The sequence below is a fragment of the Lissotriton vulgaris genome, chromosome 11, assembly GCF_964263255.1.
Source record: "Lissotriton vulgaris chromosome 11, aLisVul1.2, whole genome shotgun sequence".
In the NCBI taxonomy this organism is placed as follows: Eukaryota; Metazoa; Chordata; class Amphibia; order Caudata; family Salamandridae; genus Lissotriton; species Lissotriton vulgaris.
Window position 1 is genome coordinate 482,418,528 of NC_141699.1, and position 18,618 is coordinate 482,437,145.

Genomic DNA, 18,618 nt, shown 5'->3' on the forward strand with positions numbered 1-18,618 from the left:
GGCCCTTAAGTGTACTCAGAAAGAGTCCAAAAGCTTAAACAAGACACGCTTCATAAAAAAAGTACTCTTTTCATGACTTGTCTAGATCAGGCAGGACAGGTCCAGACTACGAACCCTTCCGAGCCACCTGCTCTCTAAAACACTTCCTGGGTGTGGAAATTGTCTCAATGTTTACATCTAGTTTGAGTTTTTGCCGTTTAACTCTGTGACTTGATGAGGATTGCGTAACGAGAAGTGAACATTTACTTAACTAAACCAAATGGTGTTCATGCAAAATCTCATAACGCTGCAAGCAGGATTCGCACCTACGTGGGAAAACCCCATTGGATTTCAAGTCCAACGCCTTAACCACTCGGCCATCGCAGCTGCGTGAGTATGATGTCACAGTTGTCGTATACGAGCCATGTTCTGCTCATGTCAGGCCGAGACCAAAAAAATAAAGTAACGGAAGGACGGGGCACGTACCAGCAGTGCCCTGTTGTCCTCACTTATTTTGCATGCTTTCATACAATTAATAAAAATAGCAACATGCATCACTCAAAGTGAGTGAAAGGGCACAGATGAGTGGTAATCAATCACTGCATGTTTCTACCAACTTTTCCCTATATTACGGCGGTGGTAACGGGCCCTTAAGTGTACTAAGAAAGAGTCCAAAAGCCTAAACAAGACATGCTTCATAAAAAAAAGGACTCTTTTCATGACTTGTCTAGATCAGGCAGGACAGGTCCAGACTATAAACCCTTCCGAGCCACCAGCTCTCTAAAACACTTCCTGGATGTGGAAATTGTCTCAATGTGTACATCTAGTTTGAGTTTTTTCCATTTAACTATGTGACTTGATGAGGATTGCGTAACGAGAAGTGAACATTTACTTAACTAAACCAAATGGTGTTCATGCAAAATCTCATGACGCTGCAAGCAGGATTCGAACCTACGCGGGGAAACTCCATTGGATTGCAAGTCCAACGCCTTAACCACTCGGCCATCGAAGCTGCATGAATATGATGTCACAGTTTTCGTATACGAGCCATGCACTACTCACGTCAGGCCGAGACATAAAAAATAAAGTAACAGAAGGACGGGGCACGTACCAGCAGTGCCCTGTTGTCCTCACTTATTTTGCATGCTTTCATACAATTAATAAAAATAGCAATACGCATCACTCAAAGTGAGTGACAGGGCACAGATGAGCGGTAATCAATCACTGCACATTTCTATCCTCGTTTCCCTATATTACGGCGGTGTCAACAGGCCCTTAAGTGTACTCAGAAAGAGTCCAAAAGCTTAAACAAGACACGCTTCATAAAAAAAGTACTCTTTTCATGACTTGTCTAGATCAGGCAGGACAGGTCCAGACTACGAACCCTTCCGAGCCACCTGCTCTCTAAAACACTTCCTGGGTGTGGAAATTGTCTCAATGTTTGCATCTAGTTTGAGTTTTTGCCGTTTAACTCTGTGACTTGATGAGGATTGCTGTGAGAAGTTGGCCTGTTAGGTAGTGTTTCCAATTCTGGAACCACTTGGTAACAGTCCAAACAAACCCCAAAGATGTCTGGTTGTAAGTCAACCTTGTTAGACAAGCTATCCTAGTGGTAGCATGGACTAAGCAGCCTTAAAGGCTTAACTTAAGAGGTCGTGTTAAGCGAGCTGTTTTACCACATACAATCCTGTAATCAAATGAAAGGACACCACACAAGTATATATTGTAAAAATATATGTATTTATTTCTAAATTACTCCCCAGTACTCTTTATGAGGAAAGGGGCACAAGCGTTAAATCAAAAGCACAGTAAAACATATGAAGTTGCACAATTATGGATGAGGGCGGGTGGCCACTCAAACCATATACTAAAAAAGTGGTATAAGGAACACTTATCGAACAGTGGTTAGGCCTAGGGCCTAGAGATTCGCTGGGAGCAGTCAGGACTAGCAATGCTGAAGTCGGGAGTAGCCCACAGGAGACGGGTGCAGCACGGAAAGTGCGGCTCGCACCAATGCAATGTCAATGGTGCGTAAAAGTTAGATAAAGTGAATTAAAAGATACTTCCGCTGAACCTAGAGGAACAAAACTTTAGACACAGACCCTAGAGGTGTGTACCAGTGTGGGAACACCGGCGTTGCAATGTTACCTCACCCACAGGCCGTGGGTGCACAGGGTCGAAGTGGCGTCGGGTCTTGACACGCAGGCTCTTGGTGCTTGGAGCTGTTGCAGCTGCAGGCGATGTGAAGCAGAAGTGTCCGGTGCGATCCAAGGGTGGATCGAAGTAGAAAAGTACCTGAAAGCAGAGGGGACAGAGTCTGGGTCACTCAGCAGTGACCAGGGTGGAACCAGGACGGAACCAGGCAATGTCGGGCGCAATCAGGTGGTTGTCGATAGGCTTCTCTCCGCTGTCACGTGGGCTCTGGGGCATCTGCGATGTCCAGGAGCGGGTCACGATCTGTCCCACGTAGGCTCTCGCCGTCAGCACCGTCGGCTTCAAGATTGCAGCAAACAGCACTTGGCAAAAGCAATCCACGCGGAACAGGGAGATTGCTTATCACTCGAACCAGGAGGGTCAGAGTGGGGGTTCCTTTTCACAGGAGCTGGTGCAGATCTGGAGCAACCAGAAAAGCAAGTCGTATTTCGGTTTTCGTCGGCACAGGGGCCACAAGCCAGCTGGCAAGTGACCGGGCCAACGCATCGAGCCGCCACAAGCAGAAGGGCCCCACGCAGCACTCGTCGAGTGTGGAGGGGGTAGCTTTGGTGCAAGTGTAGCTCGGGGTGGGGGCTTCTCAAACCCCGGTGCACAGCTTCGAGGATCACTCGTGGGCTGCACGGTCAGCGTCTCGTGGCCTTTTCAAGATGGCGTGCCCCACGCTTCCGGTCGCCTCCACTGGTCTCAGCTCTGCAGGGACTGTGGATCGGGCAGGTAGAAGGCAGGCAAGCTTGATCTCGTCGATCTCTGTCGCTCGAGTTCCGGCGGGAACTGCAACAAAGCAAGGGTCGAGGGCTGGATGGTGCCTGTTTGCACAGGGTGGTCACTCCTTGACCACAAGGGAGATTCTTCAGTCTTCTGCGTTGAGTAGAAAGTCGAAGGGTCCAGAATTCGTTTCTTATGTTTCTTCAGGATGATCTGAGTTGCATTGGCACTGCTCCAACTCTTATTCGAATCTGGTGGGCTGGACATCCTGCTAGGTCCCCTCCTATGGGTGGGACCCAGGAAGGGGGTGGTTACACCCCTTTCCTTTGATCCAGGCCGCGCTGGGACAGGGGCTGGGAGGCCCCAGAACCGGTTTGGCCGGATTATGCAAGGGGCAGCCTTGTGCTCCCCAGGCAGTGTCTGGTTTCTTTGAAACCTCCCTACTACAATCCACTATCTCCTGTCTGGGGTGGTTTAACACCGCCCTGCGACAGGAAACCCTTTGTCCAGGCCTCCTCTGCCGAGTTTCGGTCAGCAGCAGGAGGCCAGACCCGTGTCTGTGGCAGGGGCATCCATTTTAAATCAACCGCGTTTCAGCAAAGTAACATGTCTTCTCCCTCTAAAAGGGTGGAATGCTACCCCTGTCGCCAGAACTGGCGAGGGGGTAGTATTCCAATTCGTATGACACCTTACACGACATGTTTTGATAAAGCCAAACCAAAGTTGCTATATAACCGCGAGGATTATAAGGCGCATAAGAGTATATGGTATGGCATTATCCCGGATCAGCTTAGGAAGTTGTTCCCGACAGCTGCAGACAGGCTCAGCTCATGCCAGAGCTCCATCTCACATAAAACCACGCACTCTGCCTCCAGGATTGATGAGGCCTTCCATAGGAGTGGCTTACAGGCTATATATGTGTCCAGATATAGGTTTAGATATAGGTATACTATATCTAAGCAAGGGGTGATTACACCCACTTGCCCCAGCTGAGTGATCAGCCAGTTGTGTCAATTTAGATAGCCAGCCAGGGGTGGCAAAAGATATGCTGCAGCCCCTGGTAGGCCTTGGATGCACCTATGCCCTGGGCACCTATAGTGCACTGTACAGGGGCTGATAAGGTGACCCAAGCCAATCTAGTTATGCACCTAGGGTACATGGAATCCATTTTACAGAGAGAGCAGATAGCCTGGTGCCCTGATTAGCAGGGAACCAGGCCAACTAAGTCGAAAACCAGCTAAACACAAGGCAAAAAATCTGGGGTCACCATAGTCAGGTAGCCACCTTCCTACATAACCCCCCCCCCCAAACGAAAGGAGATAAGGCTATCCTTGACCAGGTAAGCCTATATTGCCTGAGTGGCCATATAAGGAAGTACCTGCACTAGCATGGGTACCCCCTGTCTCATGGTCCACTAAGCAGTCCCTCACCCTAGGGGTATTAGAGGGTCTCCACCATAGGGAATCACTACCTTGGGTGTGTTTTTGCAAAGTTAAAGGCTGGTTTGGATATGGAGTATTGAAGTGAGACTCCACTAATTTTGGGCTCAACTTCCTCCAATCATCTTCCACCATGTGGGCCTTTCTTTCTTCAACTGAGTTGCACTGAGCTCTCAGGGTCAACCTCTGGCTACCTAAAGCTGGAGGCTGGGTCCCTCTGTTTGGCTTGCTGGAGGGACAGTTCAGGTTTGGGCCCTTTGGGTCCCAGGTTTGGCTGTGCCCAACAGAATCCATCTGTGGGAGGTCCCTAACTACTTTTAAGGGGGCTCCCTCAGGAGTTTTTAAAGTTTTCACCTCACTAGGGCTACTAGTTTTGGTGCCCCTAATCTGTTGATGGGGGTGCTTTATTTGACAGGGGGCCCTCCGGGTCTCACTGTCCTTCTTGTCCTCTGCAGCCCTGGGCTGACTAAGGCAAGGTAGAGAGGGGCAGGTTACCTGCTCCAGACTGGATCCCACCTGAGAAGGGTCCACTGCCATCAGAGGCTCTGTCAGGCCAGGCCTAACAACCTCTGGGGCAGTTCCTTCATCAAGGGTAAGATCAGTTCCCTGAGGAGGCTGATCCTGTCCTACTGTCTGGTGAGGGGGAGATTTCTCTTCCTCCTCCATGCTCTCAGTTTGGGTGGAGTGATCCATCATTTCAGGCTTCACAACACACATATCTGTTTGAGTTTGGGCTGTGGCCATCACAGCCCCACCAACCTTTTCAGGAGGAGACTCAGTTTGGGTTTCTGCTGTTATCATAACAGCTTTGCTATTCTGTTTTGGAAGAGCTTCTGGTAAAGATGGGGCAGAGAGTTGTTCAGCCCTACCAACCTTTTCAGGAAGGACATCTTGAATTGGGGCTATAGCCAGTACAGCCCCACTAACCTTTCCATTGGAGTTTACCATTCTAGAATGGATTTCCTGTTCAACCTCAGCCCAGGCTGAGATTTCCAAATCATTACCCAGTAGACAGTCTACAGGCAAGTTTGGTGACACTGCCACTCTCTTTGGGCCAATGACACCTCCCCAGCTGAGACTTACTACTGCCATGGGATGATTTGTTTGGATACCATCAATGTTTGTTACCTGGTATGTGGCACCTGGTAAAAGTTGCTTAGAGGGGACTATACAGTCAGCCACCAAGGTGATGCTAGCCCCTGTGTCTCTAAAAGCTTCAACTTTCAAACCATTGATGATGGGTTCTTGTCTATATTTGCTCAAGGTATTTGGGCAACCAGAGAAGTTGGCAAACCCCATGCCAGTCTCATAAACAAGATCATTTGGGGATGGGGACCTGGATAGGCCAGGGTCCTCCTGGGCTCCAAAAGTAAACCCACCCAGATTCCTGGGTGTGCTCCCACTTCCTGGGGTATTACTGCTGACAGTAACAGGAGGTGTTGAAGCTGGCTTTGGAGGTATGTTTTCTTTATTGCCATTCTTGGGACAACAGCTGTCTGTTTTGTAATGCCCAACCTGTTTACAGGCATGACAATAAGGCTTTTTCTCTGTGGATGAAGTGTCTTGGGACCCACCCCCATTCTTGGAGTTTTGGGGCCCTGGGGAAGTCTTTTCTTTACTTTTATCCCCACCCTTATCTTGAGGCTTGGTAGACTCCTTCTTCTGGTTATTGTCCTGATTCTTAGGCCTAATCCTGGTTCTGACCCATTTATCTGCCCTCTTTCCCAATTCTTGGGGAGAGGTCAAATCTGAGTCCACCAGGTGCTGGTGTAAGAGCTGGTTCTGACAATTACTTAGGATCTGCTCCCTCATAATCAAATTATACAATCCTGTGAAGTCATGTACTTTGCTGCCATTTAGCCAACCCTCCAGAGCCTTAGTTGCACAATCAACAAAATCAGTCCAGTCCTGAGTCTGTGTCTTCTGGGTGTCTCTGAACTTTAACCTGTACTGTTCAGTGGTTAAGCCAAACCCATCTATTAGAACACTATTCAGGACTTTGTAATTGCTGGCATCCTCATGTCTGACAGTGAGGAGCCTATCTCTCCCTTTCTCTGAAAAGGAGTACCATAAGATTGCTGCCCACTGTTCCTCAGGAACCTGCTGTACCATGCAGGCTCTCTCCAGAGCAGTCATCCATTTGTGAATGTCATCCCCTTCCTGATAGGGGGGCACAATCTTTGTCCGGTTTCTACTATCATAGGACCTGGGTTTCTCTTTAGGAATTTTGCTGCCACCAGTGGCATCTAAGCCACACAATTTTCTTTCTCTTGCTAAAGCCAGTTTAGCTTGAACCAAGGCTACCTCTTCCCTTTCAATTTGGAGTTGGACAGCCCTCATCCTGGCCCTATGCTCTTTTCTCTGGGAGGGAGTCATCCCTCTTTGAGATTCTCTTGAGGCACTAGAAAGATGAGAGTCCCTTGATTGAGATCTCACCCTCCTGTTACCTGGGAGAATTTGGTTATGAGATCTGGAGCGGTGCTGGCCCTCTCCATTCTCATGTAGGTCCAAGTTGGCCTGGTTAAGCCTGGCAACCTGTACCTGGTTTCCCCTCTGATCCTGATCTTCAGGCTCTTCTAAATCAGAGCCTTCCTCTTCCTCTTCCTCCTCCTCTTCATCTTCTGGAAGATTCTCATTCTCAGGGGAGTGTATCCCTTCACCTGATTCTAAGGGAGCCTGACTCACCTTATCTAGGTCATCCTTTTCTAGGAGAGCTACTAGGGAAGGAATGGTAGGGCCTCTGCCCTTTTTTAGCCCCCTGGCTGTGCACAAGGCACTCAGGTCTTTGTGGCTAAGGTTGTCATATCTGGATGTTGTCCCTATAGGATCAACTATTACAGGAGCAGAGCCTGAGGCTCTACCTGTATCAGACATGACTGCTAGTGAGGTGTAAGTGATGCACTTACCTACACTAAGTGGTTTCCTACTGTACCTTGCTAGTGAGTTGTAGTCAGGGTGTGCTAATCCCTTTAATCTACAACTACTAAGTTCAGTAGAACTTAATATGCTAAGCTTTTGATTTATATGTACCTAAGGTACTTGATGTGATCTTTCAATTTGATAAAGATTGCAATGGTAAAACAAACAGCAAGCTCAAATCCGCACCGCTGCACACCAATGTGAGAAGTTGGCCTGTTAGGTAGTGTTTCCAATTCTGGAACCACTTGGTAACAGTCCAAACAAACCCCAAAGATGTCTGGTTGTAAGTCAACCTTGTTAGACAAGCTATCCTAGTGGTAGCATGGACTAAGCAGCCTTAAAGGCTTAACTTAAGAGGTCGTGTTAAGCGAGCTGTTTTACCACATACAATCCTGTAATCAAATGAAAGGACACCACACAAGTATATATTGTAAAAATATATGTATTTATTTCTAAATTACTCCCCAGTACTCTTTATGAGGAAAGGGGCACAAGCGTTAAATCAAAAGCACAGTAAAACATATGAAGTTGCACAATTATGGATGAGGGCGGGTGGCCACTCAAACCATATACTAAAAAAGTGGTATAAGGAACACTTATCGAACAGTGGTTAGGCCTAGGGCCTAGAGATTCGCTGGGAGCAGTCAGGACTAGCAATGCTGAAGTCGGGAGTAGCCCACAGGAGACGGGTGCAGCACGGAAAGTGCGGCTCGCACCAATGCAATGTCAATGGTGCGTAAAAGTTAGATAAAGTGAATTAAAAGATACTTCCGCTGAACCTAGAGGAACAAAACTTTAGACACAGACCCTAGAGGTGTGTACCAGTGTGGGAACACCGGCGTTGCAATGTTACCTCACCCACAGGCCGTGGGTGCACAGGGTCGAAGTGGCGTCGGGTCTTGACACGCAGGCTCTTGGTGCTTGGAGCTGTTGCAGCTGCAGGCGATGTGAAGCAGAAGTGTCTGGTGCGATCCAAGGGTGGATCGAAGTAGAAAAGTACCTGAAAGCAGAGGGGACAGAGTCTGGGTCACTCAGCAGTGACCAGGGTGGAACCAGGACGGAACCAGGCAATGTTGGGCGCAATCAGGTGGTTGTTGATAGGCTTCTCTCCGCTGTCACGTGGGCTCTGGGGCATCTGCGACGTCCAGGAGCAGGTCACGATCTGTCCCACGTAGGCTCTCGCCGTCAGCACCGTCGGCTTCAAGATTGCAGCAAACAGCACTTGGCAAAAGCAATCCACGCGGAACCGGGAGATTGCTTATCACTCGAACCAGGAGGGTCAGAGTGGGGGCTCCTTTTTACAGGAGCTGGTGCAGATCTGGAGCAACCAGAAAAGCAAGTCGTATTTTGGTTTTCGTCGGCACAGGGGCCACAAGCCAGCTGGCAAGTGACCGGGCCAACGCGTCGAGCCGCCACAAGCAGAAGGGCCCCACGCAGCACTCGTCGAGTGTGGAAGGGGTAGCTTTGGTGCAAGTGTAGCTCGGGGTGGGGGCTTCTCAAACCCCGGTGCACAGCTTCGAGGATCACTCGTGGGCTGCACGGTCAGCGTCTCGTGGCCTTTTCAAGATGGCGTGCCCCATGCTTCCGGTCGCCTCCACTGGTCTCAGCTCTGCAGGGACTGTGGATCGGGCAGGTAGAAGTCAGGCAAGCTTGATCTCGTCGATCTCTGTCGCTCAAGTTCCGGCAGGAACTGCAACAAAGCAAGGGTCGAGGGCTGGATGGTGCCTGTTTGCACAGGGTGGTCACTCCTTGACCACAAGGGAGATTCTTCAGTCTTCTGCGTTGAGTAGAAAGTCGAAGGGTCCAGAATTCGTTTCTTATGTTTCTTCAGGATGATCTGAGTTGCATTGGCACTGCTCCCACTCTTATTCGAATCTGGTGGGCTGGACATCCTGCTAGGTCCCCTCCTATGGGTGGGACCCAGGAAGGGGGTGGTTACACCCCTTTCCTTTGATCCAGGCCGCGCTGGGACAGGGGCTGGGAGGCCCCAGAACCGGTTTGGCCGGATTATGCAAGGGGCAGCCTTGTGCTCCCCAGGCAGTGTCTGGTTTCTTTGAAACCTCCCTACTACAATCCACTATCTCCTGTCTGGGGTGGTTTAACACCGCCCTGCGACAGGAAACCCTTTGTCCAGGCCTCCTCTGCCGAGTTTCGGTCAGCAGCAGCAGGAGGCCAGACCCGTGTCTGTGGCAGGGGCATCCATTTTAAATCAACTGCGTTTCAGCAAAGTAACATGTCTTCTCCCTCTAGAAGGGTGGAATGCTACCCCCGTCGCCAGAACTGGCGAGGGGGTAGTATTCCAATTCGTATGACACCTTACACGACATGTTTTGATAAAGCCAAACCAAAGTTGCTGTATAACCGCGAGGATTATAAGGCGCTTAAGAGTATATGGTATGGCATTATCCCGGATCAGCTTAGGAAGTTGTTCCCGACAGCTGCAGACAGGCTCAGCTCATGCCAGAGCTCCATCTCACATAAAACCACGCACTCTGCCTCCAGGATTGATGAGGCCTTCCATAGGAGTGGCTTACAGGCTATATATGTGTCCAGATATAGGTTTAGATATAGGTATACTATATCTAAGCAAGGGGTGATTACACCCACTTGCCCCAGCTGAGTGATCAGCCAGTTGTGTCAATTTAGATAGCCAGCCAGGGGTGGCAAAAGATATGCTGCAGCCCCTGGTAGGCCTTGGATGCACCTATGCCCTGGGCACCTATAGTGCACTGTACAGGGGCTGATAAGGTGACCCAAGCCAATCTAGTTATGCACCTAGGGTACATGGAATCCATTTTACAGAGAGAGCAGATAGCCTGGTGCCCTGATTAGCAGGGAACCAGGCCAACTAAGTCGAAAACCAGCTAAACACAAGGCAAAAAATCTGGGGTCACCATAGTCAGGTAGCCACCTTCCTACAATTGCGTAACGAGAAGTGAACATTTACTTAACTAAACCAAATGTACTCATGCAAAATCTCATGACGCTGCAAGCAGGATTCGAACCTACGCGGGGAAACCCCATTGGATTTCAAGTCCAACACATTAACCACTCAGCCATCGCAGCTGCATGAGTATGATGTCACTGTTGTTGTATACGAGCCATGCGCTACTCATGTCAGGCCGAGACCTAAAAAATAAATTAACGGAAGGACGGGGCACGTACCAGCAGTGCCCTGTTGTCCTCACTTATTTTGCATGCTTTCATACAATTAATAAAAATAGCAATACGCATCACTCAAAGTGAGTTACAGGGCACAGATGAGCGGTAATCAATCACTGCACATTTCTATCCTCGTTTCCCTATATTAAGGCGGTGGCAACGGGCCCTTAAATGTACTCAGACAGAGTACAAAAGCTTAAACAAGACACGCTTCATAAAAAAAAGTACTCTTTTCATGACTTGTCTAAATCAGGCAGGACAGGTCCAGACTACGAACCCTTCCGAGCCACCTGCTCTCTAAAACACTTCCTAGGTGTGGAAATTGTCTCAATGTTTACATCTAGTTTGAGTTTTTGCCGTTTAACTCTGTGACTTGATGAGGATTGCGTAAAGAGAAGTGAACATTTACTTAACTAAACCAAATGGTGTTCATGCAAAATCTCATGACGCTGCAAGCAGGATTCGAACCTACGCAGGGAAACCCCATTGGATTTCAAGTCCAACACCTTAACCACTCAGCCATCGCAGCTGCATGAGTATAATGTCACTGTTGTCGTATACGAGCCATGCGCTACTCATGTCAGGCCGAGACCTAAAAAATAAAATAACGGAAGGACGGGGCACGTACCAGCAGTGCCCTGTTGTCCTCACTTATTTCGCATACTTTCATACAATTAATAAAAATAGCAATACGCATCACTCAACGTGAGTGACAGGGCACAGATGAGCGGTAATCAATCACTGCACATTTCTACCCTCGCTTCCCTATATTACGGCGGTGGCAACGGGCCCTTAATTGTACTCAGAAAGAGTCCAAAAGCCTAAACAAGACACGCTTCATAAAAAAAATTACTCTTTTCGTAACTTGTCTAGATCAGGCAGGATAGGTCCAGACTACAAACCCTTCCGAGCCACCTGCTCTCTAAAACACTTCCTAGGTGTGGAAATAGTTTCAATGTTTACATCTAGTTTGAGTTTTTGCCATTTAACTCTGTGACTTGATGAGGATTGCGTAACGAGAAGTGAACATTTCCTTAACTAAACCAAATGGTGTTCATGCAAAATCACACTACGCTGCAAGCAGGATTCAAACCTGCGCAGGGAAACCCCATTGGATTTCAAGTCCAAAGCCTTAACCACTCGGCCATCGCAGCTGCATGAGTATGATGTCACTGTTGTCGTATACGAGCCATGCTCTGCTCATGTCAGGCCGAGACCAAAAAAATAAAGTAACGGAAGGACGGGGCACGTACCAGCAGTGCCCTGTTGTCCTCACTTATTTTGCATGCTTTCATACAATTAATAAAAATAGCAACATGCATCACTCAAAGTGAGTGAAAGGGCACAGATGAGCGGTAATCAATCACTGCGCATTTCTACCCTCTTTTCCCTATATTACGGCGGTGGTAACGGGCCCTTAAGGGTACTAAGAAAGAGTCCAAAAGCCTAAACAAGACACGCTTAATAAAAAAAATAATTACTCTTTTCGTGACTTGTCTAGATCATGCAGGACAGGTCCAGACTACGAACCCTTCCGAGCCACCTGCTCTCTAAAAAATTTCCTGGGTGTGGAAATTGTCTCAATGTTTACATTTAGTTTGAGTTTTTGCCGTTTAACTCTGTGACTTGATGAGGATTGCGTAACGAGAAGTGAACATTTACTTAACTAAACCAAATGGTGTTCATGCAAAATCTCATGACACTGCAAGCAGGATTCGAACCTACGCGGGGAAACCTCATTGGATTTCAAGTCCAACGCCTTAACCACTCGGCCATCGCAGCTGCGTGAGTATGATGTCACAGTTGCCGTATACGAGCCATGCACTACTCACGTCAGGATGAGACATAAAAAATAAAGTAACAGAAGGACGGGGCACGTACCAGAAGTGCCCTGTTGTCCTCACTTATTTTGCATGCTTTCATACAATTAATAAAAATAGCAATACGCATCACTCAAAGTGAGTGACAGGGCACAGATGAGGGGTAATCAATCACTGCACATTTCTACCCTCTTTTCCCTATATTACGACGGTGGTAACGGGCCCTTAAGTGTACTAAGAAAGAGTCCAAAAGCCTAAACAAGACACGCTTCATAAAAAAAATCATTACTCTTTTCGTGACTTGTCTAGATCATGCAGGACAGGTCCAGACTACGAACCCTTCCGAGCCACCTGCTCTCTAAAACACTTCCTGGGTGTGGAAATTGTCTCAATGTTTACATCTAGTTTGAGTTTTTGCAGTTTAACTCTGTGACTTGATGAGGATTGCGTAATGAGAAGTGAACATTTACTTAACTAAACCAAATGTTGTTCATGCAAAATCTCATGCTGCTGCAAGCAGGATTCGAACCTACGCAGGGAAACCCCTTTGGATTTCAAGTCCAACGCCTTAACAACTCGGCCATCACAGCTGCGTGAGTATGATGTCACTGTTGTCGTATACGAGCCATGCGCTACTCATGTCAGGTGGAGACCTAAAAAATAAAGTAACGGAAGGACGGAGCACATACCAGTAGTGCCCTGTTGTCCCCACTTATTTCACATACTTTCATACAATTAATAAAAATAGCAATATGCATCACTCAAAATGAGTGACAGGGCACAGATGAGCGGTAATCAATCACTGCGCATTTCTATCCTCGTTTCCCTATATTACGGCGGTGGCAACTGGCCCTTAAGTGTACTCAGAAAGAGTCCAAAAGCCTAAACAAGACACGCTTCATAAAAAAAATTACTCTTTTCGTAACTTGTCTAGATCAGGCAGGATAGGTCCAGACTACAAACCCTTCCGAGCCACCTGCTCTCTAAAACACTTCCTAGGTGTGGAAATAGTTTCAATGTTTACATCTAGTTTGAGTTTTTGCCATTTAACTCTGTGACTTGATGAGGATTGCGTAACAAGAAGTGAACATTTACTTAACTAAACCAAATGGTGTTCATGCAAAATCTCATGACGCTGCAAGCCGGATTCGTACCTACGCGGGGAAACCCCATTGGATTTCAAGTCCAACGCCTTAACCACTCGGCCATTGCAGCTGCATGAGTATGATGTCACTGTTGTCGTATACGAGCCATGCGCTACTTATGTCAGGCCGAGACCTAAAAAATAAAGTAACGGAAGGACGGGGCACGTACCAGCAGTGCCCTGTTGTCCTCACTTATTTCGCATACTTTCAAACAATTAATAAAAATAGCAATACGCATCACTCAAAGTGAGTGACAGGGCACAGATGAGCGGTAATCAATCACTGCACATTTCTACCCTCGTTTCCCTATATTACGGCGGTAGCAACGGGCCCTTGATTGTACTCAGAAAGAGTCCAAAAGCCTAAACAAGACACGCTTCATAAAAAAAAATACTCTTTTCGTAACTTGTCTAGATCAGGCAGGATAGGTCCAGACTACAAACCCTTCCGAGCTACCTGCTCTCTAAAACACGTCCTAGGTGTGGAAATAGTTTCAATGTTTACATCTAGTTTGAGTTTTTGCCATTTAACTCTGTGACTTGATGAGGATTGCGTAACGAGAAGTGAACATTTCCTTAACTAAACCAAATGGTGTTCATGCAAAATCACACTACGCTACAAGCAGGATTCGAACCTACGCAGGGAAACCCCTTTGGATTTCAAGTCCAACGCCTTAACCACTCGGCCATCGCAGCTGCATGAATATGATGTCACTGTTGTCGTATACGAGCCATGCTCTGCTCATGTCAGGCCGAGACCAAAAAAATAAAGTAACGTAAGGACGGGGCACGTACCAGCAGTGCCCTGTTGTCCTCACTTATTTTGCATGCTTTCATACAATTAATAAAAATAGCAACATGCATCACTCAAAGTGAGTGAAAGGGCACAGATGAGTGGTAATCAATCACTGCATGTTTCTACCCACTTTTCCCTATATTACGGCGGTGGTAACGGGCCCTTAAGTGTACTAAGAAAGAGTCCAAAAGCCTAAAAAAGACATGCTTCATAAAAAAAAGTACTCTTTTCATGACTTGTCTAGATCAGGCAGGACAGGTCCAGACGACAAACCCTTCCGAGCCACCAGCTCTCTAAAATACTTCCTGGGTGTGGAAATTGTCTCAATGTTTACATCTAGTTTGAGTTTTTTCCATTTAACTCTGTGATTTGATGAGGATTGCGTAACGAGAAGTGAACATTTACTTAACTAAACCAAATGGTGTTCATGCAAAAGCACAGTACACTGCAAGCAGGATTCGAACCTGCGCAGGGACACCAGATTGGATTTCGAGTCCAACGCCTTAACCACTCAGCCATCGCAGCTGCATGAGGATGATGTCACTGTTTTTGTATACGAGCCATACGCTGCTCACGTCAGGCCGAGACCTAAAAATTAAAGTAACGGCAGGACGGGGCACGTACCAGCAGTGCCCTGTATCCCCCACTTATTTTGAATGCTTTCATACAATTAATAAAAATAGCAATACGCATCACTCAAAGTGAGTGACAGGGCACAGATGAGCGGTAATCAATCACTGCACATTTCTATCCTCGTTTCCCTATATTAAGGCGGTGGCAACGGGCCCTTAAGTGTACTAAGAAAGAGTCCAAAAGCCTAAACAAGACACGCTTCATAAAAAAAATAATTACTCTTTTCGTGACTTGTCTAGATCATGCAGGAAAGGTCCAGACTACGAACCCTCCCGAGCCACCTGCTCTCTAAAACACTTCCTGGGTGTGGAAATTGTCTCAATGTTTACATCTACTTTGAGTTTTTGCCGTTTAACTCTGTGACTTGATGAGCATTGCGTAACGAAAAGTGAACATTAACTTAACTAAACCAAATGGTGTTCATGCAAAATCTCATGACGCTGCAAGCAGGATTCGAACCTACGCAGGGAAACCCCATTGGATTTGAAGTCCAACACCTTAACCACTCAGCCATCGCAGCTGCATGAGTATAATGTCACTGTTGTCGTATACCAGCCATGCGCTACTCATGTCAGGCCGAGACCTAAAAAATAAAGTAACGGAAGGACGGGGCACGTACCAGCAGTGCCCTGTTGTCCTCATTTATTTCGCATACTTTCATACAATTAATAAAAATAGCAATACGCATCACTCAAAGTGAGTGACAGGGCACAGATGAGCGGTAATCAATCACTGCACATTTCTACTCTCGTTTCCCTATATTACGGCGGTGGCAAAGGGCCCTTAATTGTACTCAGAAAGAGTCCAAAAGCCTAAACAAGACACGCTTCATAAAAGAAAATTACTCTTTTCGTAACTTGTCTAGATCAGGCAGGATACGTCCAGACTACAAACCCTTCCGAGCTACCTGCTCTCTAAAACACTTCCTAGGTGTGGAAATAGTTTCAATGTTTACATCTAGTTTGAGTTTTTGCCTTTTAACTCTGTGACTTGATGAGGATTGCGTAACGAGAAGTGAACATTTCCTTAACTAAACCAAATGGTGTTCATGCAAAATCACACTTCGCTGCAAGCAGGATTCGAACCTGCACAGAAAAACCCCATTGGATTTCGAGTCCAACGCCTTAACCACTCGGCCATCGCAGCTGCATGAGTATGATGTCACTGTTGTCGTATACGAGCCATGCTCTGCTCATGTCAGGCCGAGACCTAAAAATTAAAGTACCGGCAGGACGGGGCACGTACCAGCAGTGCCCTGTATCCCCCACTTATTTTGAATGCTTTCATACAATTAATAAAAATAGCAACAAGCATCACTCAAAGTGAGTGACAGGGCACAGATGAGCGGTAATCAATCACTGCGCATTTCTACCCTCTTTTCCCTATATTACGGCGGTGGTAACGGGGCCTTAATTGTACTCAGAAAGAGTCCAAAAGCCTAAACAAGACACGCTTCATAAAAAAAATTACTCTTTTCATAACTTGTCTAGATCAGGCAGGATAGGTCCAGACTACAAACCCTTCTGAGCCACCTGCTCTCTAAAATACTTCCTAGGTGTGGAAATAGGTTCAATGTTTACATCTAGTTTGAGTTTTTGCCATTTAACTGTGACTTGATGAGGATTGCGTAACGAGAAGTGAACATTTCCTTAACTAAACCAAATGGTGTGCATGCAAAATCTCATGACACTGCAAGCAGGATTCGAACCTATGTGGGGAAACCCCATTGGATTTCAAGTCCAACGCCTTAACCACTCGGCCATCGCAGCTGCATGAGTATGATGTCACAGTTTTCGTATACGAGCCATGCACTACTCACGTCAGGCCGAGACATAAAAAATAAAGTAACAGAAGGACGGGGCATGTACCAGCAGTGCCCTGTTGTCCTCACTTATTTTGCATGCTTTCATACAATTAATAAAAATAGCAATACGCATCACTCAAAGTGAGTGACAGGGCAAAGATGAGCGGTAATCAATCACTGCACATTTCTATCCTCGTTTCCCTATATTACGGCGGTGGCAACGGGCCCTTAAGTGTACTCAGAAAGAGTCCTAAAGCTTAAACAAGACACGCTTCATAAAAAAAGTACTCTTTTCATGACTTGTCTAGATCAGGCAGGACAGGTCCAGACTACGCCTTCCGAGCCACCTGCTCTCTAAAACACTTCCTGGGTGTGGAAATTGTCTCAATGTTTACATCTAGTTTGAGTTTTTGCCGTTTAACTCTGTGACTTGATGAGGATTGCGTAACGAGAAGTGAACATTTACTTAACTAAACCAAATGGTGTTCATGCAAAATCTCATGACGCTGCAAGCAGGATTCGAACCTATGCAGGGAAACCCTATTGGATTTCAAGTCCAACACCTTAACCACTCAGCCATCGCAGCTGCATGAGTATAATGTCACTGTTGTCGTATACGAGCCATGCGCTACTCATGTCATGCCGAGACCTAAAAAATAAAGTAACGGAAGGACGGGGCACGTACCAGCAGTGCCCTGTTGTCCTCACTTATTTCGCATACTTTCAAACAATTAATAAAAATAGCAATACTCATCACTCAAAGTGAGTGACAGGGCACAGATGAGCGGTATTCAATCACTGCACATTTCTACCCTCGTTTCCCTATATTACGGCGGTGGCAACGGGCCCTTGATTGTACTCAGAAAGAGTCCAAAAGCCTAAACAAGACACGCTTCATAAAAAAAAATACTCTTTTCGTAACTTGTCTAGATCAGGCAGGATAGGTCCAGACTACAAACCCTTCCGAGCTACCTGCTCTCTAAAACACTTCCTAGGTGTGGAACTAGTTTCAATGTTTACATCTAGTTTGAGTTTTTGCCATTTAACTCTGTGACTTGATGAGGATTGCGTAACGAGAAGTGAACATTTCCTTAACTAAACCAAATGGTGTTCATGCAAAATCACACTACGCTGCAAGCAGGATTCGAATCTGCACAGAAAAACCCCATTGGCTTTCAAGTCCAATGCCTTAACCACTCGGCCATCGCAGCTGCATGAGTATGAAGTCACTGTTGTCGTATATGAGCCATGCTCTGCTCATATCAGGCCGAGACCAAAAAAATAAAGTAACGGAAGGACGGGGCACGTACCAGCAGTGCCCTGTTGTCCTCACTTATTTTGCATGCTTTCATACAATTAATAAAAATAGCAACATGCATCACTCAAAGTGAGTGAAAGGGCACAGATGAGTGGTAATCAATCACTGCATGTTTCTACCCACTTTTCCCTATATTATGGCAGTGGTAACGGGCCCTTAAGTGTACTAAGAAAGAGTCCAAAAGCCTAAACAAGACATGCTTCATAAAAAAAAGTACTCTTTTCATGACTTGTCTAGAACAGGCAGGACAGGTCCAGACTACAAACCCTTCCGAGCCACCAGCTCTCTAAAACACTTCCTGGGTGTGGAAATTGTCTCAATGTTTACATCTAGTTTGAGTGTTTTCCATTTAACTCTGTGACTTGATGAGGATTGCGTAACGAGAAGTGAACATTTACTTAACTAAACCAAATGGTGTTCATGCAAAATCACACTACGCTGCAAGCAGGATTTGAACCTGCGCAGGGAAACCATATTGGATTTCGATCCAACGCCTTAACCACTCAGCCATCGCAGCTGCATGAGTATGATGTCACTGTTGTCGTATACGAGCCATACGCTGCTCACGTCCGGCCGAGACCTAAAAATTAAAGTAACGGCAGGACGGGGCACGTACCAGCAGTGCCCTGTATCCCCCACTTATTTTGAATGCTTCCATACAATTAATAAAAATAGCAACAAGCAT

General features: G+C 46.7%; 7 non-coding genes across 7 annotated transcripts; all 7 read right to left on the reverse strand.

Annotated features, from left to right (window-relative positions):
• Positions 1-909: 909 nt before the first annotated feature.
• On the reverse strand, positions 910-991 carry TRNAA-UGC (transfer RNA alanine (anticodon UGC)). The gene has a single exon. It is a non-coding gene; the product is annotated as a tRNA-Ala (tRNA).
• Positions 992-10,865: 9,874 nt separating this feature from the next.
• Positions 10,866-10,947, reverse strand: TRNAS-UGA (transfer RNA serine (anticodon UGA)). The gene has a single exon. It is a non-coding gene; the product is annotated as a tRNA-Ser (tRNA).
• Positions 10,948-11,490: 543 nt separating this feature from the next.
• Positions 11,491-11,572, reverse strand: TRNAS-UGA (transfer RNA serine (anticodon UGA)). Its single transcript has one exon. It is a non-coding gene; the product is annotated as a tRNA-Ser (tRNA).
• Positions 11,573-12,118: 546 nt separating this feature from the next.
• On the reverse strand, positions 12,119-12,200 carry TRNAS-UGA (transfer RNA serine (anticodon UGA)). Its single transcript has one exon. It is a non-coding gene; the product is annotated as a tRNA-Ser (tRNA).
• Positions 12,201-13,996: 1,796 nt separating this feature from the next.
• TRNAS-UGA (transfer RNA serine (anticodon UGA)) lies at positions 13,997-14,078 on the reverse strand. Its single transcript has one exon. It is a non-coding gene; the product is annotated as a tRNA-Ser (tRNA).
• Positions 14,079-14,621: 543 nt separating this feature from the next.
• TRNAS-CGA (transfer RNA serine (anticodon CGA)) lies at positions 14,622-14,703 on the reverse strand. Its single transcript has one exon. It is a non-coding gene; the product is annotated as a tRNA-Ser (tRNA).
• A 1,172-nt stretch (positions 14,704-15,875) lies between these two features.
• On the reverse strand, positions 15,876-15,957 carry TRNAS-CGA (transfer RNA serine (anticodon CGA)). The gene has a single exon. It is a non-coding gene; the product is annotated as a tRNA-Ser (tRNA).
• Between the last annotated feature and the right edge of the window lie 2,661 nt (positions 15,958-18,618).